We start from the raw sequence: 27817 nt of genomic DNA on the forward strand, positions 1-27817 counted from the left end.
AAGCATGTCGCTATTGTGGATGAAGCCCTCCATACGCTTTGCCAGGATACGAGGGTGGTCAGTCTGTTAAAGTCAGAGGAATACATTTTGGCCACAGTGCTCGATCCTCGGTTTAAAGCGTATGTTGTGTCTCTGTTTCCGGCGGACACAAGTCTACAAAGGTGCAAAGACCTGCTGGTCAGGAGATTGTCATCTGAAGGGGACCGTGACACGGCCCCAGCTCCTCCTTCATTTTCTCCCACACCTGTGCCTGTGAGGAAACAGCTGCGATTTCCCACACAACCCGCTGGCGGGGATGCAGGGCAGGCAGGAGGGAGTTTGGACATCTGGTCCGGACTCAAGGACCTGCCAACGATTGCTGACATGTCTACTGTCGGTGCATTGGATGCTGTCAACATTGAAAACATGGTGGATGATTACTTTGGTGACAGCATCCAAGTAGACATGTCAGACAGTCCTTACCTGTACTGGCAGGAAAAAAAGGCAGTTTGGAAACCCCTGTACAAACTGGCTCTATTTTACCTGAGTTGTCCCCCCTCCAATGTGTACTCCGAAAGAGTATTCAGTGCAGCAGGTAACCTGGTCAGTGAGGGGCGAAGGAGGTTGCTCCCGAAAAATGTTGAGAAAATGATGTTTTTAAAAATAAATTATCACTTATTCAATGAAGACCAGGAATTGCCTCCAGAGATTATAACTGGACCTGTGATTGTGGAGTCCAGCGGGGACGAATTGATAATCTCTGAGAATGAGGAAGTACACACTGAAGGGGGCGAGGAGGATGATGATGATGAGTGACGATGACATCTTGTTACTGTAGAGCCAGTTTATACAGGGAGATATTATGAATTGGTTTATTTTTTGTGGGGGCCCAAACAAACCAATCATTTCAGCCACAGTTTTGTAGGCCCTGTCGCTGAAATGTTTGGTTTGTTAAAGTGTGCATGTCCTATTTTCGCAACATAAGGGTGGGTGGGAGAGCCCAAGGACAATTCCGCCTTGCATCACCATTCATTATTCCTACTGCTGAGAGTCATTCATATGTGGGATTTGTCTTTTCAATGCATACAACTGTTTGCATTCCACTTGATTGCTGCACCTTCATGGGTGAGAATGTGATCTCCCTGACCTGGGGGACTCAGGGCTGGGGCAGGAAGGCTCAATTACACTTCTTTTTTTGGGCAGCTAAACTTTTTTTTACCTGTGTGGTCTGGTGCCCACTGCTGAGACTCATTTTTAATGAGGGACTTGTCTTGAAATGCATACAACTCTTTGCATTCCACTGATTGCTGCACCTTCATGTGTGAGAATGTAATCTCCCTGACCTGGGGGAGTCAGGGCTGGGGCAGGAAGGCTCAATTACACTTCTTTTTTTGGGCGGCTAAACTTTTTTTTACCTGTCTGGTCTGGTGCCCACTGCTGAGAGTCATTTTAATGAGGGACTTGTCTTGAAATGCATACAACTCTTTGCATTCCACTGATTGCTGCACCATCATGGGTGAGAATGTGATCTCCCTGACCCGGTGGAGTCAGGGCTGGGGCAGGAAGGCTCAATTACACTTCTTTTTTTGGGTGGCTAAAATTTTTTGTGGGCGGCTGCAATTACACTTCTTTGTGGGCGGCTGCAATTACACTTTTTTGAGGGCGGCTGCAATTACACTTCTTTTTGGGCGGCTGCAATTACACTTCTTTTTGGGCGGCTGCAATTACACTTCTTTTTGGGTGGCTGCAATTACACTTCTTTGGGGGCGGCTGCAATTACACTTCTTTGGGGGCGGCTAAACTTTTTTGACGGCGGCTGCAATTACACTTCTTTTTGGGTGACTGCAATTACACTTCTTTGGGGGCGGCTGCAATTACACTTCTTTTTGGGCGGCTGCAATAACACTTCTTTGGGGGCGGCTGCAATTACACTTCTTTGGGGGCACAGGGGCACTCCAGGGGCACAGGGGGTATCCTGTAGTGGGCTGCCACACATTTTTTTAAATATGGCTATCCACAGATTGTTCAGCCTGCCATTTGAGATTGGGATCTTTTATCACAGAGACCAACTGCACATCAGGGTCAGGATCAGCCAGGTTGTTAAACGGGGTTTCGACCATGAATCAATCACATCATAAAATTAACTAATAATCAATCAATCAATCAATCATAACCAGAATCAAGCCAGATAGGGGTCTTGTTAAATATTAAACTGACCAAAACAGATACACACACAACTAGTACTGCCTCATCTACCTGTCTGGTCTGGTGCCCACTTCTGAGAGGCAATTAAACTTCTTTGGGGGCGGCTGCAATTACACTTCTTTGGGGGCGGCTGCAATTACACTTCTTTTTGGGCGGCTAAACTTTCTTTACCTGTCTGGTCTGGTGCCCACTGCTGAGAGTCATTCGTATGAGGGACTTGTCTTTTAAATGCATACAACTGTTTGCATTCCACTTGATTGCTGCACCAATCGCCCACTGCTGGTTGCAGCTCTCACCCTGCATTAATTTGGGAGTCTGCCACTGCAGTCTTTTTTTTTGGAGCCTTGAAACTTTTAGGGATGCTGTACTAGCCGACACCTTTGTGGTCTGTCTTGTATCCAGCACAGTGGTCTCGTGTGCAAGAGATTGTTCTCTGTCCTCTTTTGGATTTGTGTCACCATCACCATCTTCATGGGTGAGAATGTGATCTCCCTGACCTGGGGGAGTCAGGGCTGGGGCAGGAAGGCTGCAATTACACTTCTTTTTGGGCGGCTAAACTTTTTTGTGTGCGGCTGCAATTAAACTTCTTTGGGGGCGGCTAAACTTTTTTGAGGGCGGCTGCAATTAAACTTCTTTGGGGACGGCTGCAATTGCACTTCTTTTTGGGCGGCTGCAATTAAACTTCTTTGGGGGCGGCTAAACTTTTTTGTGGGCGGCTGCAATTACACTTCTTTGTGGGCGGCTGCAATTACACTTCTTTTTGGGCGGCTGCAATTAAACTTCTTTGGGGGTGGCTGCAATTACACTTCTTTGGGGGTGGCTGCAATGAAACTTCTTTTTGGGCGGCTAAACTTTTTTGTGGGCGGCTGCAATTAAACTTCTTTGTGGGCGACTGCAATTACACTTCTTTTTGGCCGGCTGCAATTAAACTTCTTTGGGGGCACCTGCAATTACACTTCTTTTTGGGCGGCTGCAATTACACTTCTTTTTGGGTGGCTAAAATTTTTTTAACCTGTCTGGTCTGGTGCCCACTGCTGAGAGTCATTTGTATGAGGGACTTGTCTTTGAAATGCATATAACTCTTTGCATTCCACTGATTGCTGCACCAATCGCCCACTGCTCCTCGGCTGCACTGTGTAAACAGTGCACAATCAAGCCAGATAGGGGTCTTGGTGCTTGTTTTGAGGTTGTAGCAGGGGAGTGCAGCTACGAGTCGTAACACCTTGAGAGAAGATCAGTACTTCTCTACCGGCAAAGGACATCCTCCTCGACAGAGCGCGCAGCTTCACGAGGGACGCATGTGAAGCAGTGAGCAAAGGGAACACCCGCCTAGCGAGCCAGATCACCTGAATCCACCCTAGCGATCAATAGAGTTACAGAAGTTGCAGCCAGATAGAACTCTTCCAGCTGCCACCTAGTCATTGATTAGCCCCCTCCCCTCCACCCATTAGGCAATGATTGACGAGACGAATGGTAATAATAAATAATAAATGAATAATATTACTAATCACCAAATTAAAAATCAGATGAAATTAATTATAAATAATCATAATCACAATCAAGACAGATAGGGGTCTTATGAAATATTAAACTGACCAAAACAGATACACACTCTGCACCATCGAGAAGGTGATCACTGACATGCCAGGTGCAACGGTCTTTAGCACCCTGAATGCCAAGTGTGGGTTTTGGCAGATCCCTCTGGACAGAGCCTCTTCCATGCTTACTGCCTTCATGACCCCTATTGGGTGCTACGTCTTCCTACGCATGCCCTATGGCATCACCACGGGCAGCGAAGTTTTTCAGCGCTGCATGGAGCAACAGTTCGCTGGCTCTCCCTTTGACATCATCGCTGTCAGCATCCTCTTATCTGCACAGCCGGGTCCATCAGTTACTGCCACTGCTGCAACCAATGCTAGTGAGGGTTACACATGCCCTATGGCATCACCACGGGCAGCAAAGTTTTCCAGCGCTGCATGGAGCAACAGTTCGCTGGCTCTCCCTTTGACATCATCGCTGTCAGCATCCTCCTTATCTGCACAGCCGGGTCCATCAGTTACTGCGACTGCTGCAACCAATGCTAGTGATGGTTTACATTACATTACATCTTCCATCTGCCACCTTAAAATTGATTAGCCCACTCCCCTACACCCATTAGGCAATGATTTAAGAGACGACTGGTAATAATAAATGAATAATAATCACAAAATTAAACAATCAGATTACATTATCACACAATCAGGCCAGATAGGGGTCTTGTTGGATGTTAAAGTGATCAAAACAGTTACACACTTGCAGACAAACTCTGTGCTGCACGAAATGCCCACCGCTCCTTGGCTGCACATGGTAAACAGTGCATGATCAAGCCAGATAGGTATCTTTTATGGGCCTATTTTTTTAAACTGCCATCATGTCTGCCGCTGCAGTGCCACTCTTACATGAGCCACACTTGTGTGGCTTAGCATAGTTATCCAGCTACCTCAGTGCAAACTTTGGCAATAAAAACAATATTGTGAGGTGTGAGGTGTTCAGAATACACTGGAAATGAGTGTAAATGAATGTTATTGAGGTCAATATAGCGTAGGAGCAAAAAAACCCACCAAATTCTGCGATTTTAGCTGTTTTTATGCTTTTTTAACAAAAAAAATCAGAACCCAAAACCCCAAAAAATCCAAACACAAAACACTTAGGAGGTGTTTTGCCAAAACCCATTAGAACCCAAAACCTCAAGGTAATCAGAACCCAAAACCCAAAACCCAAAAGTGGCCGGTGCACATCTCTAGTTAAAAGGTGACAAATCTGAAACATGTGAACTATTAAGGTTCCTGGAGGACTGAATTTAGGAATCACTGATAAAGACCATCTAGGCCAGGTGTTCATTTTTAGAACTGTGCTGTTTACTGTATGAGGAAACTAATGTATACATGCTGTAAATGTTTTGAGACATTGCTAGGTTTTTCTGCTGCTCTGCCAGGCTCCTGTACTTGCTCCAATGTTCTGTAAAGTAGGGGACTTTCGATGCTTTGCATGGGATTCATAAAGTTTGAATAGAAGAGAATTAACCGAATTGGGTATAGGTGCACTCAGTAACATATAGATGCCAGTGGAGACACTTCATTATTGGGAATGAAGAAGAAGTACACTACTGTATAGAGCCTCCATTGTTTCATTTTTAATATCAAATTGTGTCTTAGCAATGGATGGAAGAGAGGCTAATCTCCAATTCTGAGCAAGGGCAAGATGGGCTATTAAAATATTACCCAGTACATATCTATCAGATTGTTAGAAGGTGCTGATGTATGATGGCTAGTGATGAGTAAGGGAGGACCTGTAAATAAAAAAAACTTGGAATTAAAGTTAAAGACTATTACATCAGACAATCCCAATATATATGGAATATATCACCTAAAGAGTCACACTGTTGCCAGCAGAGCTTCATACAGTCCCACCACATTGTCTGTAATTTATAAGGAATAAGGTACTGTAATGTCTATGGAGTAGTTTAATATGCATTTCAGTATGGCTGTTGAAATATTAAGATCATGTGTTGCACACATTTCCATTGTTTGGTGCAATGTTGTGAAGAAGATCCTCCTTCAATGATGCTTCAAAGCTGATTTACATTCCAGTTTGGGTAAAAGGTAAAACATCCAAAAAAGATTGTGCCCCTGAGTAGCCTGCTGCCTAGCCTTTTCAAAATATATGCAAGTAACAGGGTATGAGTGTTATTTATTTTATATTTGCTTTCTTAGTACACAATCTGAAGATACTTCATAGTTCTTCCCTGTTGGGTCTCATCGTCCATCCTGCATGGAGTGCTGTGGGACTATCTACTGTGTGGATAGCTAAGGTGGACTACCCTAATACTTCTGTATTGGGACACATTCTGTTCGATATTGCTAGCAACTCATTGTTGTTTTTTCATTGTTGCCCAAGCTTCTCTGTTCCACTGTGCCATGCAATCATATCTGCCTTAATAGATTACCTGCCTTAATTGATTACAATATTTGGTTACCAAAAGTCTGTTGGACCTTAACCCTTTGAGTGCCAAATGCATTATTCATCACACATCCTGTAATGTGTACCATATATTTGAAATATATATTTTTCGTTACAAAACATTTATATTTGAATTTATATAACAAATGTGAGCGATGCTGACATGATGGCACTCAAAGGGTTAAGTTTACACCATATAAATGAAATCATTAGGAAGACATTGACTGAGAGGGTGTTTATATTTCAGCCACAGTGGACATAAGCTACTTTTATACAAGAAAAGCATCTTACTTATTTTCCTTAAAAAAAACATTTTCATTTTAAGGACACTTCTTATACTTAAAAGATAAGCACTGCTGTGAGCAACTTTTGTTAATATAGCTATTGGCTTATTAAAGTTATTACACAAAAAACAGGGATGTGCCAGTCGCACTGAAAGTATAATGTAGGATATAATAGGTGACCCCTAGTAAGCTGCTAGATCCCGGAACGGCACACACCATCAGATATTTAACACATGATTGTTACTAATATCCGCGTATTTAACCCTCTAAACGCTACAACCTAGTTTCCCTGAATAAATTGAGACAATTGTCCTTTGTCATATCTCTATCCCTGCCTGAGAAGCAGGATCTGCGGATCCCTCGGAGCTGCGGGTGACAGAAGTATCGGATAACTTATCTGTGTCCTGTACCCGGCCAGCCCCGCAGAAATTCAGTTACCGGCACCTAGTGGTCCATTGAATAAAAACAGTACACACTGCCAGATATCGGCTAGCAGATAGGAACCCGTGCCCACACATGCAACTGCCAAACACCGCAAAAACTATTTTCAAGTAATAAATTATTCTCTCCACATAAACCCTGTAAAGGGACAATCAACAAGGGTTGGTTGCAGCCAGTATACAACATCCTCTAACTGTATTAACGTCTGCTCCCACGTAATAAAAACTTATACCAGGGAAGCGAGTGCAGTGGGGAACCACTGTGGTAGGATCAAGTATCCTTTTTAATACATTCAGTGGCAAATGCAGGATTTTAAGAAGGGGGTTTCCAGAGGGGTGGAGCAAAGCACGGATATGGACACTTAGGTGACCCAGTATATGCCGGGTCAGTTAAAGTACAGATGTGGCCAGGTACATTGTGGTTTACAACGCGCTTTTGAGGGCTCTGAGTCGCGAGTTGTAGATTGCGTTATGTCCTGCGTTATGTCCCACACCATGTAATACATAGTTTAACCACTGGGTGACAAATGTTCCACGTTAAGACTACGGTGCTGAATACAATGATGTTGGAGTTGACATTGATCTGTGAGAAGCTGGCCAATCAACATTCTTTACTTTATGAAAGAAAAAAATCTGTCTTCTACAAAACTAAAGGTCAGGCTGCCACGCAACTTCCCACTACAGATTTTGTCCAACTTCCCACTTCAGATTTTGTCCTTACTTTACAGTACTTTAGAGAAAGAGTACTTGGATTAAATTAAAGCAGATCTGTTTGGTTATACATTTTGTTGGTACAGATTGCTATATGGAATACATGCTAACCTTTACTAATGCTGGAAACTTTCACATGGTATATTATTTACGGAGGTGTCTATCATTATGCTGTACTGCGCCATAAAAACAGCGCAATCTACTGGGCATGTCTCATACTTGACCGTACAGTATATTGTACACCAATGGAGCAACTGCAATCACAGGTTTCTGTGGCCTAGCGGTTAAAGACACAGTTACTGTATCCTGTTAGCAGCAATACTGGTTCGATCCACAGTGGGGTACAATTTTTTATTTTTTTAATGTACTATTTTTTTTCATTTTTTAATCAATAAAGTAATTTTGTGCTTTGCAAATTCCTTTTGCACAAAAAAATTAACAATGGCAGGCTGCAATGTACATGATACAGTTATTGTCTGTCACGCAAGGCGGAGAAACGCGTTTTTGAGCTCCATTGCTACATCATCCGTCCATATGGGGTTGGTGGTCCAGGACTAATTAGATGGCTGCCTCACACTTTTCATGCTCCTGAAGGTCTCTAAAAAACAGCTTAAATACTACACAGCTGACTTCAGAATCACCAAAAATATCCAAGGACTTATCTTTAACTTGTACTTCACTACATGGATGTCACTTCAGAACAAACGGATTACACTCCTGCACTGAGATGCACACTGGATTGGATTTAAACCTCTGCCCCTTCTGCTAGGACTGGCTTTACATCCTCAGGGAACATCACAGAACAAGGTACTGGAAAAACTAACTATCTCTATCAAGGTCCCCATTGACATCAGTTACCTATGCTTCCAGTCCAGTTACATATATTTCTCTGTTCAGAAAAGATTCTCTTAGATTCCCTTAAAAGAATCTAAAATACAATATCTTAAGCCCCTGGATTCCACAATCACACAGGGCCCCAGTTTATTCCCAAGAGACATGTTATCTATACAAAGAATATACACTTCAAAAGCCTCACACTGGGATTTCACACCTACATGGGGAATGGCTTCTAACACCTCTCCACAAGCCTGCTTTGTTCCTGAATAACTTGTGTGACTAAATCACTAAATTAGCAACTGAAAAGGAAAGTTACTTGTAGTTTACTTAATGAATATCTGTCCAAAATACATCTTTGTACAAGAAAGAAGCAACCAAACACAGCAATAACCTGGAGCACTCACAGACTTGAGTAAAGTGTTTTCATCATACTGGATACCACAAATATGGCACCGCAGAAGGCTGCCTCGGAGCTGTGCAGCTCAACCAAACTACATGTCTCCCCATGTCTCCCCCTGTCCTTGTCCTCGTTCATCACCCCCTCGAGTGTGATGACCCTGCCAAGTGCGGTAACCAAGCACAGCAGAGAAGCCCTTCTGAAATGGAGCTCACCCCTGGTGCAGACCACCCATATGAGCCTGACGGAGCGGGACGTGGGCAGATCGGCAGCCCTCACAGTCCATGCTGCCCTTGCTGCCCTTTGCAGAAAGGATGCAGCAAAGTTGAATGGCAGTTGCTGGAGAGTGGACCGGCGACCAAGGAGAACCATTCACAGAGGTGGCAGAAAAGTAAACCCCCAGGGCCTACTTATGGGGGCCCAAAAAGGAAGTGGTGTGACTGAGAAGATAGCCAGAACTGAGCCCCTGACAACAATGAGGGCAATCCCAGCCAGGCCGCTGGCTCCCTCCAGTAGGAACAGACATGCCCCTACCACCGCCAAGTGGCCTGGAGGGGCCCCCCACCTAACAGCTAGGCTGACAGGAAGATATGTGAGGCTCAGGACTCGCAAGAGGGGCCGCCGTGCTGGGGCCCTAGTTAAGTGGAGACGCAGAGGTCACAGATCTGCACTCCCAGCTATCCTACTCTCAAACACCCGATCCCTTGTAAACAAGATGGATGAGCTGTCCCTGCTCATAAATGATGCAAGATCAGGCACTGCTGGCTCATCTATCCTATGCTTTACTGAGACATGGCTAGATGAACTCATTGCCGACTCCTCGGTGATGCTGCCGGGCTACAGTCTCCTCAGGGCTGACCGCGACAAGGAGCTCACCGGAAAAACCAAGGGAGGAGGTATCTGCTTCTTTATAAATGAAGGGTGGTGCACCGACGTAAAAACTCTGAGTAAATCAAGCAGCCCTCAACTGAAGACACTCATCATTAAATGCAACCCATTCTACTCCCCCCGGGAATTTGCCTCAATAGTCCTGGTGGGGGTGTATATACCTCCCCAAGGAAATGCGAAAGAAGCCCAACTCCAACTGGCCACCAGGATAACAGACACAGAACTCAAACATCCGGAAGCACTGCTTATAGTGATGGGCGACTTCAACAGTGCCAACCTGTCCCAAGAGCTACCGAAGTACAGACAGCAAGTCAGATGCCACACCAGGGAAGGACGTACCTTAGACCACTGCTACACCACTATCAAGTCTACTTACCGGGCTATCCCCCGGGCAGCTCTGGGCCTCTCTGACCATTGCATAGTCCACCTTCTACCAACTTACACCCAGAAGCTAAGGTCAGCTAAACCAGTGGTCAGATCAGTCAAAAGCTGGACAAACGAGGCAAAAATGAAGCTTCAGGCCTGTCTCGAATGCACAGACTGGGGAGTCTTTGAATCCTAAGCTACAAACCTAGACGATCTGACCGACACAGTGACAGCCTACATCAGCTTCTGCGAGGACCTGTGCGTGCCAATCAAAACAGCACGCACCTTCAACAACAACAAGCCATGGTTCAGTGGTCAACTCAGGAAGCTCCGTCGGGCAAAGGAAGAAGCCTATCGCAGTGGTGATATTGTCCTGTACAAACAGGCCAGGAACTCCCTAACACGGGAAATCAAGCTGGCAAAAAAAAGATTCTCAGACAAACTGGCGAACAACCTGTCAACCAACGACCCCGCGTCAGCTTGGAGAGGCATGCAAGCTATAACCAACTACAAGATCTCTCGAACCCCCTCCACCATGCACCAGAAACTAGTGAACGAGCTGAACGATTTCTACTGCAGGTTCGAGAAGGAAGCTACCTGCATCAGTCCTACCCCTGACCGGGGCAAGACGGCTTGCCCACCCTCCTTCCAAAACTCCCACCCCCAGACTCTCCAGGTGGACCAAACAGAGGTAGAAGGAATGTTCAAGAGGGTCAACCCTAGGAAAGCTGGAGGCCCAGACGGAGTGTCTCCATCTGCCCTCAAGACCTGTGCAACACAGCTCGCCCCTATCTTTACCAGGATTTTCAACACTTCACTAGAAATGTGCAAGGTCCCCACCTGCTTCAAAGGCTCAATTATCGTCCTGGTTCCCAAGAGCTCAACTGCGAAAGACCTCAATGACTACAGGCCGATTGCACTAACATCGGTGGTCATGAAAGTGCTTGAACGTATGGTGCTGAACCACCTGAGAGTTGTTACAAATGCTCACCTCGACCCCCTGCAGTTTGCCTACCGAGCAAACAGAAGTGTCGAGGATGCAGTCAACCTAGGGCTGCACCACATTCTACAGCACCTGGACAGTCCAGGCACCTATGCAAGGATACTATTTGTTGATTTCAGCTCGGCATTCAACACTATCATCCCTCACATCCTGGAGCCAAAACTACGTTCACTAGGAGTCCCAGAACCTACATGCTCCTGGATCACTGACTTCCTGACTGAAAGGAAACAGGCGGTGAAAGCAGGCCCATTCATTTCAAACACATGCACAATTAGCACCGGTGCCCCTCAAGGATGTGTCCTCTCCCCCCTGCTCTTCTCCCTCTACACAAACGACTGCACCTCAGCAGAACAGTCAGTAAAAATTATAAAATTTGCAGACGACACAACGGTTATCGGCCGGATCATGGATGGAAACGAGTCGGCATACAGACGGGAGGTGGATCGGCTAACTAAATGGTGTAGCGGAAACAACCTTGACCTCAACCCCCTCAAAACGGTGGAGATGGTGGTGGACTTTAGAAGGAAACCAAATGCCATGAACCCACTCATAATATCTGACAGAGTAGTGTTGAGGGTCGACTCCTTCAAATTCCTAGGAACAAAGATTTCCTGCGACCTCAAATGGGGTCCCAACATCATTACAACTGTCAAGAAGGCTCAGCAGCGGTTGTTCTTCCTGAGGCAACTCAAGAGATTCAACATCCCGCAGGAGCTGCTGCTCATCTTCTACACTGCCATAGTAGAGTCTGTTCTTTGCTCCTCGATCACAATCTGGTTCGGAGGAGCAAACGAGAATGACAGACGAAGGTTGCAAAGAGTGGTGAGGATGGCAGAAAAAATCATTGGGGCGGAGCTCCCCACTGTCTAAGAACTATACCTAGCCAGGGTCAATAAGCGTGCAGGAAAGATCTTGGCGGACAAGCTACACCCTGGCCACAACCTGTTTGAACCCCTTCCGTCAGGCAGACGTTTTAGGTCCATCCCAGCAAAGACGACAAGAACTACAAAAGGCTTCTTCCCAATAGCTGTCCACCAACTAAACCGTATTGAACATACCAAATACTAAATACTAACTAAAACTTTTCTAGATACATGTGAAATGTATGTGATGTATGTTTATGCCTCTCTTCCCACCCCCCTTGTGTTCCCTGATTGATGCTGCACTGTTACCACAAAAAATTCCAAGCATACGCAAGTATACCTGGCCAATAAAGATGATTCTGATTCTGATTCTGATATTAATCTCCAGCCGGGTCACATATACAGTGGACAGCAGATATCCAGTTATCCTACTGGTAAAGGAGGAAAAATGACGTGCCACCCACAGAATTACACCTGCATAAGGAGGCATCTCCATCCACAAATCACTGCTGGAGAACACTGACTGTGACATGGACTGGTAACTATAAAAAGGATTACAAATTGCAAATACAGAAATAACTATCATGCCATAATATTTCAAGCCTGCCAAACTGCCTCAAACACCTAGCCAGCAATATATGTTATTTGTTGTTTGTCATGTATGTGGATTTTATGTATTACTTAATGTTGATATGTTGAAGTGCACTTCATATTAATATGTATCATACTTTTTTAAATAAATACAATTTATTATTCAAGCAATTGTGTGTATAAATACTGTGAAAATTAAGACAGAACTGCGCTTCTTAAAGTGACAGCGTCCCTTATTCTGGGACAAGGTGCCTTATTCTGGTTGGTGCGGCCGGGCCGTACGCATACGTTCCGGGTTTTTTAATGATCTGCGCATGCGTACCATCTCCAATGCGCAGGCGCGAACACTCCACAACGCTTACGGACGGGTCTCTACGTGCGAAAAAACCTGTACGCGAGAGTACGGGCATAGGGGGCGGCATAGGGGCGTGATGAGGGGAGCGGCTGAAATAATGAGGGAAAATGGGCGTAAATATGGGCGTACACGGGGGTGTGCACCAAAAATGAATGGTGCTACTACCGCACGATCGCCTAAAGCACCGTTCATTTCGGACACAAAACAGGTGCCCGCCAACCGCCAGCTCAGACCACCCCTACAGATACCGCATGCCAGCGTGCGCCTGGGTTTGCTAATTTACGCTGATTACTACTCAAACACATACACCTGAATGTAATAAGCAATGCTGCAGTCTATTAAGTCCAAACCATGATTTCACTACCTGCAAGCCACACACAGCACTCAAACACATTGGAAGCTTATCTTTCTATACTTCTCTACATTTAAAGGTTTGTTTAATTGAAGGTAAGAATCTTTTTAAGACCTGCTTATATATGCTAAGGTAGGTATTTGTTAAACAGTTATACACATTCACTACGTGCTTTCATAGACTTTACACAGTAGCACACTCAATTTACACAAGTTGACATGTGTCAACGTGTTCACTCTAATACAAACACAGGTTTTGTATTTATGATACAATAACATAAACCACATCTAACACCTACAAAGGATGTTTCAGCAATGTTTTAAGCCCATGCCCACTATTTTGCACACAATCTTCAATTGAGTTAATAGAAAACAATAATTGAATAACAATTAGAATAATTAATTAATTGTCTGAATTATAGTTGAAAGGCAAGATTTGCAGGTCCATATATGTGAAGGGTATGCCAGCGTGCACGGACGTACGCTCACTCTCACGAGCGGTGACATAAGCTGAGTTTTCTATTGAAAACAATAGGGACCCGTCCGTGCAAGCTGGCGTACGCTCAGATAGCCGCAAGAAGTCGGTGGGAAGACGGACGAGAGACGTCCGTAAACGGTGGCGTACGCTCTGTTGTACGCCAGTTGTCGGAGTGTAAGGGCTGGTCCGTCCATGTACGTTGGCGTACGCTCAATTGTACGCCACTCCCCTTCGACGTTGTTTCTGGCCGTACGTATGCGGCTGATTTGTGGGTGGACTTAACCCCAACGGCCGCGTACGGAGAGCGTACGTTAATAGTGAACGTACGCACGTTTGGCCGCTCCGATCAGAATAACCTCCAAAGTCACTCCATGTTTGTTTCTCCTATTATTAGTAAGAGGCCACACATCCTCTTCAGAAAAGAAGCAGCAACCTTGCCTTATCCACAAACTGTGTTATATATCACCTGGTACAGTACCCACCGCGCTCCTAGGTGCCCCTAGGGACACACTCTTCTTTTTAAAGGAGAACAACCCCACAAAAATAAACTGGAGGAATAATGCCCAACCTCCTCTTGGGCAACTGACATGCACCACAGTGCAACCTAACCGTAGCCTAAGACTACTCACGACACCAGGCATAAGATGGAAGGAAGTGGTTCCCAGATGCTTGGGAGTCAGCAGGCTCACGCAGGAAAGTTAGCAGCAGCACGCCCCAGGAAGAATCCTACATAAGGCATGTTTGTGTTACAGTGAAAAAGTTGACACATGTCGACTTCTGTAAATTGAGTGTCCTGCTTTTTAAAGTATATAAAAACACTTACTGAATGGGTGTAGATGGTTATAAACTAACTACCTTGCCATATATAAGCAGGTCTTAGAATGAATGTTACCTACAATTAAACCAACCTTTACATGTAGAGAAGTGTTCAAAGATATGCTTCCAATGTGTTTGAGGGCTGTGTGTGGCTTGCAGGTAGTGAAATAATAGTTTTCACTTAATAGGCTGCAGCATTGCTTATTACATTGAGGTGTACAGATGGGGCAGGTCCCATCTTGGCAGGGGATGGAGACGGCGACACCAGTCGATTGCGAGAAGGGGACACGCGCGCACGTGAGGCGTGCACGTCCCCTTCCGACAGCGCTTCCAGCTGCTCCCCCGGGTCCCCGCCGGCTTGTCGGCGGTAACCCGGGGTCCCCGCCGCCTGCCGGCACCCCCCCAACCCCCCCTAACCCTGTCCATCTCCCTGAGGCGGAGGCGGACAGGGCTCCCGTCGCCCCGTCAATGGAGATTGAGACGCACGCGCGTCTCAGTCTGATGGCTGGCGAGGCTGCTGGCGGATCGCCAGCGGGGACATATTGGCTATTCGCCAGCCAGAAAGAGGCCTGCCCCATCTGTATGTGTTTGAGTAGTAATCAGCGTTAAGTAGCAGAACCAGGCGTCCGCTCTCAAACGGTATCTCTAGGGGTGGTCTGGAGCTATCTTTGGCATTGGGCCAAAATGCACGGTGCATTCGCCGATCGAGCGGTTGTAGCACCGTACATTTTTGGTACACACCCCCGTGTACGCCCATGTTTACGCCGCGTTTCCCTCATTATTCCGGCCGCTCCCCTAAAAACGCCCCCCATGACGCCCACAATGTCCGTACTCTTGCGGACAGGTTTTTTCACACGGAGAGACCCTTCCGTGAGCGGTCGCCGCACCTGCGCATTGCGAAAGCTACGCATGCGCAGATGAAAAAAAAAACTGATCCTCCCGTTTGCGGTCCCACGTAGCATGCAGAATAAGGCCCTGAGTATCAATGCAAACACATTCTAACATTATGGTGGAGGCTTTAACAAATTACAATCTTGGGCCTTTGGTACAGCATAACATGAAATTTTACAACAATTTTGGAAATAAAAAATGCAAGGTTTTCCCGGGCAACGCCGGGCGGGTCATCTAGTTAAGTAATATAGTATCATTTCTTAGAAGCAATCATGTAGTTGTTATCATAACTATGATACTGTATGTTATGTAAGAAATAATCCAAAAGTGAGAGTGTTTAGAATTTTAAGTAACATTATATTTAGCATTTAAATAACAGACTGCAATAAAAAGTAGTTAATATATTCTGAGTGATGAATATCAAATGGATGAATGTAAGTAGGCAGAGTATAACTTTGTATATTACCTAGTGCTGATATTGGTACAATTGCGCAATGGTACAATTGAATCTGTACCATTTTTAAATTACCTTTTTTTGCCTCATGCCATCCTACTGTATATTATATTTAAAAACACATCACACATGTTTCAAATAAGAGTTTGATTTTGTGTGATATTTTTTCTTGCCACAGGGAAGACTTTACAAGCATAGATTTTTTAATTTATTTTTTCCCTGCAGCTGCTAAGTTAATTTTCCAACAAAAAGGAGGTTATTCATCCTTGCCTACAGTAAATGGCAGAAGCCAGCAGAAACATCTATTAGTTTGTCAAGAACACACTTTGTCTTCATGTCACTACATGTATATTAAATTGCCCCTAATTCATCCTTATTGTGCTATGAGCTGTTGCAGTTTTAAAAGATGCATCTACGATAGTTCAAACAAATTAAAGCAATATTGCTGTTTGTTTCATGATGCAGTAGTATATAATTTAGAAAGCCATGATCAGGCTGCATCAAAAACATATGGTTACTATAAAAATGTACAGTAACATTACTGTAATTACAATGAGAAGATAAAAGTAACATCAAGCGCACTGCCTTTTAGCATAGAGTACAAATTCAATACAATTATAAAAAAAGCAATGTATAAGGAAATTTTATGCTATGTTAGCAATGCTGTATAGATTTTATTTTCACCTTTCTGTATGACAGCATTGAAATCTAGTAGTTACAACAATCACTTCTTTCTGCTGGCAAAGTAAAAGCAGAAAAGAATGCAGGAAGGCGGATGGGGTTTCCACAATTGTTAAATAACCAGCACCAGGTTGAACCAGCTAAGGGACTGACGCCATATACTTGAGATGCACAATGTGGTGTCCCACTCCTATTATGGCAAGTTGCCCCAAACGAGTTAGTCTAGGGCTGGAATTCCTAATGAAGTTAAGTCCCCCCTGCCCAAGGACAAATTCCAGGGATTTAAATGTGGAGGTACTACAGATCTTTTATGCAAACTGAGGAATCTGAAGGAAATTCCAGAGGGAATCTGGCTATGTGGTCTCGATATTTCGAGTTTATACACCAATATACCACATAGGGAATGGATGAAGGCAATGCAGAAGTTGATGGAAATCGACCAATATTATCAAGGACCTGATCCTAAGTTTATGATGACATTGCTACAATTGATACTTTATCGCAATTATTTCCTATTCAATTGAGAATTCTTTCAACAGCGCAAGGGGTGTGCGATGGGTTTGCCCGTCGCACCCTCGTACGCTAATTCCTATATGTTTGACATTGAAAATCAAACATTCCTGTGCATTGAAATGAAATCGGACATCTTCTACTGTTGATTTTTTGGAGAGGCAAGGAAGACGCTTTCAAATGCCATATGGATAAAATTAACGCAATGGATAGTCTGATTAAATACACCTATGAATTGAGCCAATCCTCAATATACTTCCTTGACGTGAACATCAAATTGATTGATGGTCACATACAGATGGACATTTATACCAAACCGACTGACCGGGATACAATTCTAACAGCACATAGTCACCATCCTCCAGCTATGATAAATGTTTACCATTCTCACAGCTATTCAGGGTAAAGAGGATTACTAGTGACATGGAAGAACTACCTAATATCCTTGAAAAAATGGCAAATAAATTCCATACAGGGGGGTATCATGAAGGTACTATTGATCTAGCATTAGAAAAAGTGAACATGATTTCAAGAGAAGATACTGTACACTGCAAAAGAAACAGGTGTTAAAGGAGAATGGTGATGTAATCTGATGGGTAAGGAGTTACAATACAACTGATCAAATTATCAATAAAACAACTAAGGATCTGTGGCCCATGGTACAGCAGTATAAGGAATTAAAAAAAACCTTAAAAACACTTGTGTTATGCCATGTAAGAAGAGGGAGCGTAACCTTAAAGATCTGCTTGTGAGGACGTACATCACCCAGAGAAGAATTGATAACAGCCGTAGTACACCTGGTGGATGCTACAAATGTCTAGGATGCACGATGTGGAGCTATATGACATCTGGCAAAATCATTCTTTCACCCACATATGGGATACACAGTAGATATGATATCAAATTCCCACTGACATGCATGACCACACATGTGGTATATTTAATCAAAGGTCCCTGTGGATTGTGTTATGTGGGAAAAACAGTTTGAGCTTTTAAGGAAAGAATGGTGATGCATCGCTCGGAAATAAAAGCAGCCATTAACAAGAAAGAGAGCGATTAACCTGTAGCAAAGCATTTTGCACAATCCAAGCACACATTGGCATCATTCAGATACATGATCATTGATCATGTACCTGAAGACATGAGAGGAGGTGATCAGGGAAAAAAAAACAAGTTGGACACCATCAGCCCACGGGGACTCAATGAACAATTTTCACTCAACATGTTTCTCTGGAGTCTGATTATTTGAGATAATAATATTTTGAGGATTTTTACAGTCTGAAAGATATTCAGCTATTCTTTCTATAATACTTTCTTCTTTTAACTTTTTCATATTTATTGAGCACTTCTTAATATCTATTGAAAGCTATAGTCTTTCCTTAACACACACATATATTTATATGTATTTTTATATAGACACTGTTTATAAATATGCTTAATTGATATATGGCACTTTGTATATGTATTTTGTGTACTTCAGTAATTGTATTGTCACTTTAAGGTTGCCTTGACCACAGAGACGCTATCAGAACAAGCGTCTCTCTGCGCATGCCAGCAGGGGAGACAGGAGAGATGGGCGTCAGGTCACGGCACCAAACTTCCAGGTACCCGAGACTGGGCGCAGGAGACGTCTGGAGGATGGCCTACACTGTGGAGAATGGACCTATAAATTTCTACACTATTTAGGTAAGATTTGCTTTGATCACTACGTTGCACTGTTTTGCTTTGACAAAGCGAGTCACACCGTGAAACGTCAGCACCTTCATCCAGTGGTGGAGCCGGTTCTATTTGGAGTTTTATATATATATATATATATATTCATTATATATACATATATATATATATATATATATATATATATTACGAAAATAAGAGAGAGCTAGCCTACGTTTATTAGGGGAGTTCAACCCTTTAATATTTAATGAGAAAAAATTAAGCATGATAAATATTCAGGGGGGCGCTAATGAGAGCCTGGGGGTACTTATGGTGGGTATAATGAATCTAGGGGGGAATACAGTGGCAGATGCTGAGGTCCAAAAGAGGGAGGAGGGGGAGGTGGGTGGAAGGGAAGAGGGAGGGGGACAGAAAACACGGTAAGGAAGAAGGAAAGGGAAAGGTAAAACAAAAGGGTCCAACGAATGGGACCCGCATGACTACTGCAGGGGAAGGAAAAGGGGGAGTTTCGTGCAGTACTATGTAGAGGTTAGGGGGGTGGCCTGGCTCCTAGAGAGAAAGAGAGGAGAAGGCCGCCACTCTAAAATTTAAACACAATAGGAAATGCATAGTAAGAGAATCTAGCATTCTGTAAGAACAAACATTATTAACATACTATGGAATATATCTAAGTAACCAGCGTCTAACTGCGTACAGGAAGACTATATGAAATGCAAACGAGTACCACTTTAAATAACTAGCAGTAGAAGAATTCGGAAATAGTACACTAAATGCCTAGAGCCCTGCTTCGCTAAACAAACATTAAAACGGATAATTATCACGAAGTCCTCATCCCAGTGGAGAGGAGAGCAGTCCACTGTGCAAAAGATTAGAGACAGTTGTGGTTTCTTACGGTCTTTCAAGTGTCGGACCATTCCTGACGAAGGTTCTGCGGGCGCTTAGGCTCATGGGGTCTTGTGACCGAGATGTCCCACTCTAGGAGGACACAATGTAGGTGGTGTCTTCATAGTATATGACCGGGAACCCCCAGCGGTACCAGATGTCGTGGGAACGGAGTGCCGTGGTAATGGGAGCAAATGCTCTCCTGTTGGCCAAGGTTGCAGGGGAAAAGTCTTGGAATAGCTGAAGGCCGCCCAAGGTGTCGGTGTTCTTCAATTCTCGGGCCGCTCTTAAAAGTTGTTCTTTGATTGCAAAGAAGTGGACCCGAAGGAGGGTGTCCTTGGAGCTATGGGAGCCTGTGCAGAATGTGGGGTGAGAGGAACAGTATAGAGGGAGGCACGTGGGAGCTGCAGTATTACCTCCAACAAAATGGCCGCCGCTAGGGAGATGACGCCTGTCAGGGCACTTACTCGATGCCCGGTGGTGGGAGGACGGAGAACCAGGTCTGGAGGCCCCTCGGAACAGATCAGCATGCGGGTGGTCCCAGCGGCGGTGCTCCCTGCCGAGCCATGCGACGGGAGTCAGCTGACAGCACGCAACTTCACTCGGCTCCAGAGTAGGCCGTGTGAGTGGAGCCTCTGCAGGGCACACAGGGTCCGGGGGAGAGCAGTCACAGCGGTCGCCCACCTAAGCACCTCCTCAAGCTCCGGGATCTGTCCCGCTCCCCCTCTCTCCAGTAGTCGGGCAGATGGCGAAATTGAGGCCCCGGCTAGGCCGCAACCTGCAGGAGCACTTATAAGTGCTCCACGGCGCTGTATAACCGGGTCCAGGACACAGGTAGGGAGGTGGGTGATCGGGGAGGGGAGCAAGGAAGGGGTACAGGGGTAAATTAAGGGGTAAAGTGGGTGATATGGCTCAGGAGCTGTAATGGCGTGCATCCTCTCTGCAAGCCAGCCAAGCCATGCCGCCCACTACGTCCTTTCTTAATCGCTTAGCTGAAATAGGAGGGTTTGGGTTCTGATTGTCTGCTTTGCAGCATTGATGTGAGGAGCCTATACACCGTCATCCCCAACCAAGGAGGGCTGGCGGATGTTAGGTGATTATTGACTAATAATCCTGTGTATGTTGGTCCTGTTCAATTTTGTTTTGCACTTATTAGAGCTAGCGCTTACTCATAATTACTTCCTGTATGATAATTCTTTTTATGTCCAAACAAGTGGATATTCAATGGGAAGCAATTTCGCACCAGCTTATGCGAATGCTTTTATGCAATATGCTGAGAGGGATATTTTCTTTGCGGACATCAATGTGTCTGGGAAGATTGTCTTCTATACCAGATACATTGACGACCTGTTGTTCTTTGGAATGGCACAACAGAAGAGTTTAGCAATGTTATTAACACTTATAATGCCACTGAGAGTGCAATTAAATTAAATTACATTACATTACATTTAATATCAATAGCAACTCAGTTGCGTTTTTGGACGTTTTGGTGTCAGTAGTTGATGGTCAAATCAATACCACACTCTTTAGAAAAGATACTGACCGTAATACAGTATTGCACGCCAGCAGTTGCCTTCCCAAACCCTTAAAATTCGGCTTTCCCTACTCCCAGTTTATTCGTGCATGTATAATTTGTAAAAACATCAGTGAGGTAGAACGACAAATTGATATCATGAATGACAGGTTCAGACAATGTGGATAGACCTTGCTGCTGGATGCTAAAAATAAGGCTATGTTGTTAGAACGTGAAGATTTACTTACTCAGAAAGCCAGGAAGTCCAATGAGGGTAAACTACCCTGGGTCAATCATTTTTGTCATGCGAGTGCTGACATTAAAAAAGTAGTGAAGCGTAATTGGCCCACTATTCAGACTGATCCGATGCTCCACCTTACTGACAGCACTATCATGCCTTGTTATACCCGCAATAGGAACATACGTGACCTGTTGGTCAAAACAGTTGTGGCCCTGATACAAGCTTCTGGGAGTGAACAGTTTTTGTCTCAGAATATTGGTTGTTACATGTGCCTTGGGTGTACTACCTGCCGATCGTTAACCAGAGCGGATAGCTTTTGCCACCCGTCCAGTGGCAAACGATATATGATCCGGCATAGAGTCACCTGCACGACACATTTTATTATTTATTTAATATCGTGTCCAGGCAGGTTACATTATGTTGGTAAAACTGAGCAGACGCTCAGAGAGAGAATGGCTGGACACAGGTCTGCCATTAAAGCTGCATTTGAGAAGAGTAATAGTGACCAGCCGGTTGCACGCCACTTTTTACTAGCTAAGCACACTATGCCTACACTGAGATATATCATCATCGATCATATCCCCGCGAGTATTAGACGCGGCGATAGATCTTTGCAATTGTTCAGGTTTGAGGCGCAATGGATACATCGGCTGGGGACACTAGCGCCCAAGGGATTGAACGAGGCGGCAGGTTTACATTGTTTCATTTAGTGGTCCTTAGTACTAATACACTTGTGGCTTACCGTGCTTATCCTTTATACTGTGAACAAGTTGTCAACACAGTTCCGTGACATGCGCCGACACTGTGTCCGCTATTATGCTCGAATACATTACTTGATATTGCCTTGTGTTTTTAACTATTTGGTGTGATGTATAGTTGTAATTTTTGTATGTTTGCTGTGGTTTTCACTTGTATATGTCTTTTCCAGATGCCGATCGGTTGGCTGGGTAACCTTGGAACGCAAGCCGTCCTGTGTGTGGTTCAGACCGGCTTACAGGATATGGAAGTGTGACGCACAGAGCTGACATACGTAACTGGCCGGAACTGAGGGCGTCTCGACCGGCTGAGCGTACCAGACTCCCGCCATCCCGAGGGGCGTATCGGTATGTATTTAAACACTGTTTGCACATGTTATTGCTTATATGATGTCCCGACGAAGAGGCATAATTAAAAAGCCTCGAAACGTTGACCTTTATTAGGCGTTTTTGAGTGTTCATTTGATTGAGTACCGCCTCCATGTATGTATATATATAACCAATTGGGGATGGTGCCAAGACAGATAATATATCTCCCAATAGACCTTTAACTGTATGTCAATTCTTAATCCAAATGATATGCGTAGACCATAAATCCATGTATATTATATAAATATGGTCACACCAGAGTTTCTAATTCCAAATTTCCCTTCGCTTATTGGGCGATTCTATGGGTTTAAAAATCAGGTTACTCGCCCTGTCAGGATAACTTAAAAGGTCAATTTTATACAGGCCTGGATGAGGTCTAATGGTAATATAGCTACAGCATGGATGGGGAACCTTTGGCCCTCCAGCTGTTGTTGAACTATACATCCCAGAATGCTTTACTACAGTTTTATCATGGCAAAATAGCAAACTGTAGCAGTGCATGTTGGGTATGTATTTCGGCAACAGCTGGAGGGCTAAAGGTTCCCCATTACTGACCCACAGTATGGGTAATACAACTCTCAGCAATAGCGTGTGCTTACACACATCTAATTTTAACTTTTTTTTATAAGTATACTCATCAGTGTATATACATAACAAACTAGTTATATACACTGTTGCTACAGAAATGTTCCCATGCAGTACTTACTATGCAACCTCAAACATTGTAGATAAAACAGTAATTTCCTACCTCCTTGAAGTCTAATCTCTCCATACATTTAGTTGATTGTGACTCATGGCAACATTTAGAAATGGAAATGCAAAGGTGTGATGCAATGCATTTGCTTTTGTTAATTGAAACCACAGTATGGTATTATGGAAACAATGAGTATACCATCTGTTGTTCTAGCATATAATCATTACCGTATTATATGCAAAGCACTTATTAGATATCCGAAATAACCTTGAATTATACTGTGGTAGCATATTTGGTTTCTTTTTTAGCTAATTGGATTAGTCTCTGATGTTTATTTACATATATAATTATTCATAAAAGAACCCATCTGACAATACAAAAACCTTTACAATAAAATACTTGTTCGTAACTGCTGCGTACATGGGATTTGTGAAAAACTAAAACTCTCAGCCGTTTGAAATCTTAAATAAGCTAAATTTTATTTTGTTTCCCAGAACTACTTTTTTTCCCAAATCAGAATATATAGGTTGCTGGTATACAGTAATGCAGTTTTTACACTTTGCTCCAAAGTAGTTTTCTTCTTTTATTACAGTAATTATGCCACCTTGGTACAAGGTTATTATCGCTTAATTTACCTGGTCCTGGTGCAATGGTGCGCGGGTGCTGTGCGACGCGATGTGCGCTCCGGCAGGCATTCCATCGCACAGCACATAAAGTCTGTGCAGTCTGTGCTTTTTGAACCAGGTCCTGATCGCATGCAAATCACATGCGATTTGATCTAGTTCAAAATGCACAGGAATATTGTACCGTGTATGGGCACATTTAGTTCTGGTTGATTTTATATATTTGATATTTGATGTATAAATGTGCAACTGAGTCTCTGACTCTGCACAGTACAGCAATGTAGCACTGGCTTTGTACAGTATATATTCTGTTGTGCTCCTCATAAAGAAGAAGGGCCTAATTCAGCTGATTTAACCCCTTCAGTGGCACGCCCAAGAATTTTTCGGGCTATGCTCCAGTGCGCAGACTGGCAAACCCGGAAAATTCTCGGGAGGGCCACTGCCTGCGCTCCCTCCTGCCGGGCAACGCCGCTGAGCTGAGTACTGTGATTATCGCTGTTCTCAGCTTTAGTGACTGCCCGGCTCCTACTGCCCTCCTGCTGCATGCGGCGTGACATTGTAACGACACGCTGCACAGAGCCGGGTTGCCAGGACCTGGGGTTGCAGTGGTGGGGATTTCTTTAGGTAGTGCTCCCCAGAAAAAACTCTCCGAGTGGGGAGTGCTCCCTTTAAAAAAACACCACTGAAGAGGTTAAGCTGAGAGAAAACAGTTACCTGGTATCAAAACGTCACTGCCCAGAGAAAAAAGCAGTATGTCAACATGGGGAAGGTCGACATAGAGAAGGTTGACATGTGGTTTTCACTTTGTTTCTAGCTGACATGTGCCGACAGGCGATATTTCATGCCCTACCATCCACTAGGGCATGGTAGGAGAATAAAATAGTGTGCCAAGTGCAGCAAACCATGTGAGGGGACGTGGTGCTACCTTTCAGTGTCCATGTCAACCTAATGCTTGTGTTGACCTTATGACCTGTCGACCTAACCCATGTCGACCTTCAGGCATGTTGACATTCATGCATGTCGACCTTCAGTCATTTTGACCTTCATGCTTGTCAACCTACTGTAGTTGGTGTCTATCCAATGATCCATACCCGGCCATTTTGGGGAGTATGGAATACAGATACATCCTTCCTGGTCTTGCCTCCATAAGAGTTGCGGAACACCAGGTGCATGAAATCTGCTAGCTTCCATCGGACTTGATCAGTGAGGAAGTCTTTTTTGTTCACCAAAAAAGCTTCCTATTATAATATCCACAAGCAGATTATGCTGATGAAAATGATATGTGGCATGTGCATATTCTGTCTGACAGCAGATTTTGTTCACATCACAATGTCAATGTAAAACGGCACATGCACTGAAACGTAACATTTCATATACAGATATACTGTACAGCTACAGTCACACGAATGTATATATGCAACATACCATTTAATCATTGCAGTCTGCTTGTGTATCTTACAATGGGCCACTCAGCTACAGTAGGCATTACTAGAAGGGCAGTCCAATGTGACTGCTGCAAGAACAACAATGGAGGACACAACTTTACGGTAGACAGTATATGTGATTAACATTATAAAATTAGATTTTTGTCAATCTCTAAACTCTAGACTTTTGTGCAGTCTGTGTAGCAGGCTTGTAGCTCTACAAATGGTGTGAATCTCAGGGACTCTGGGGCAACAGGAAGAGGAAGTGGGCACAGACTACACAGGCCCAGGTCTCTGCATTAGTGACATAACCATGCTCCCTATGAAGCCATTACCATTTACCCAGATTTGTGAAGCATTATCTCTATGTAATTAACAAGTGAGCATTAAGGGGGGGCCACACAACCCCAATACCTAGGCCCATCAGGAGTCTTGATAGCTTTTTGAAACTTTGAGTCCGTAGCATGGTCTACCAGCCAACAGCTGGCATTGCCTGATTTATGCTATCAAATATCCACAGAAAGTACTCACTAAATAATGCACTCTCTTACTGATGTTTCAAGATAAGGGGATAATTTGCAACCCCATGTGAAACTCAATTAATAGGATATATAAGTGTATATAAATGTAATCAAAATTGTCTACAAATGTCACATACACACACCAGTATAACAGAAACTATTCTGGTTCATGATTGATTGATATTCAAAATAAATACATTTAATGTAACAAGAACATCATTCATATATCATATATATAGAATTTATACTGTATTATGTATAGCAAGCTTTAGTTTGGAAACATATTCACAAAAAGTCCCCATCTTATACATTAACAGGTTTTCTTTCCTACTGGGGCTGTGCCTAAAGGTACAACAATATAACATACATGCCTCTTATGGTTGCATACTCCTGTGTTATCAACCACTAATTACTGTTACGAGCGTTTTCAAGGCATAGCACATTCTTTTAATATGTATAAGTCGAAAATGTATATATACAAGTAAAACAAACAAATAAACCCTGATTGTATTTTATAATACATATTTACAATATGTTGTGATTTGAACATCAGGGGACTCTAAAAATGATGGTATATTATTAAACACAAACATTTTGCTACAGGGTAGTCAAGTATGGCAGGTGCATATATATATTTACCAAATCTGTTGCTTTCAAGGTCATGTAAACAAAAGATAATATGACGTTAATATTACATATCCTCTTAAAGCTTTTCATAAGATCATGTTTCATTAGCTGGGATGCATGCGTGTTATTGGATATACAGGAATTTTAAATATTATTAAACCCCGAGGCCTGTTTAAAAGCAATATGCTTAATCCTGTACTGGGTACTGAAAGCATCAATAATTTATTAGGAGGACATGAAAAAAATGGGTTAATGCAGTTTTCACTTTTGCCAGAGTGCACAGCAATGTCTACAGAATCTATGTTTCCGCAATAAAGCAGCAATACTGTATTTTAATAACACTGGTTTCTTTCCTACCTAGAGTTGTTGTATTATTATGTATAAATACATTTTGCTGAATTGTTGTACAGAATTCTAAAGAACAAATCATTAAGAGCTGCACTTATGCACTTTCATAAAGATTGCATTAAAACGTCAATGAAATATTAGCTACATTAAACTCTGAACCTGTTGTATCCCTTTGTTGCACTGCAGAATTGTTTTGACAAAGGGTTTATCCAGGGCAGTGCTTCAGCAGATCTTGCCAAAAATGTAATCAAGTATTCATAAAAGAAATGTTCCTTAACTAAAAGTAATGGGGCCTACACACCGGGCAATAGGAGCTATGTGCTCAGATCACGGTTACGGTATATTAGATCTACAATGGGGATGCAGTCCAAATCCAGATGGTCAAAATCCCGACGGTCAAAATCCCGACAAGGTCAAAATACCGACATTTAAAATCCAGACATGGTCAAAATCCTGACAAGGTCAAAATATGTTTACATTCTATATGTCGGTATTTTGACCTTGTCGGGATTTTAAATGTCGGTATTTTGACCTTGTTGGGATTTTGACCATCGGGATTTTGACAGTCGGGATTTCATACCGAATCCCTACAATGTCTAGGTCTACAGTCAAAAGGTCGAAGACTGTTGGTCGACAGGGTCAAAAGATCGACAGTCAAAAGGTTGACAGGGTCAAAAGTTCGACAGTCATAAAGTTGATATGGTCAAAAAGTCGACATTAAAAAGGTCAACATGTCACAAGGTCAACATTCAAAAGGTCGACATGAGTTTTTCATGTTTTTTTGGTGTCTTTGTCAACATAGGTTGGAAATGTACACCGTCTAAGTGTACCACGTCCCCTTTCATGGCTTGCTACACTAACCATGCTTTGGGCACGGTGCCTCAATGGGCTATAGTTGTCTTCCTTTCTTGACTGTCGACCTAGACACTCTGGGGGAAATTTACTAAAGGAAATTTGTAAAAAATAGGTGTATTTGTATCCAGAAATACACTTATTTTTGACATTTACTATCCCGAAAATACGGCAATTGGTATTCGTATTGATAGC

The sequence above is a fragment of the Crinia signifera genome, chromosome 8, assembly GCF_055691185.1.
Source record: "Crinia signifera chromosome 8, ASM5569118v1, whole genome shotgun sequence".
Lineage (NCBI taxonomy): Eukaryota > Metazoa > Chordata > Amphibia > Anura > Myobatrachidae > Crinia > Crinia signifera.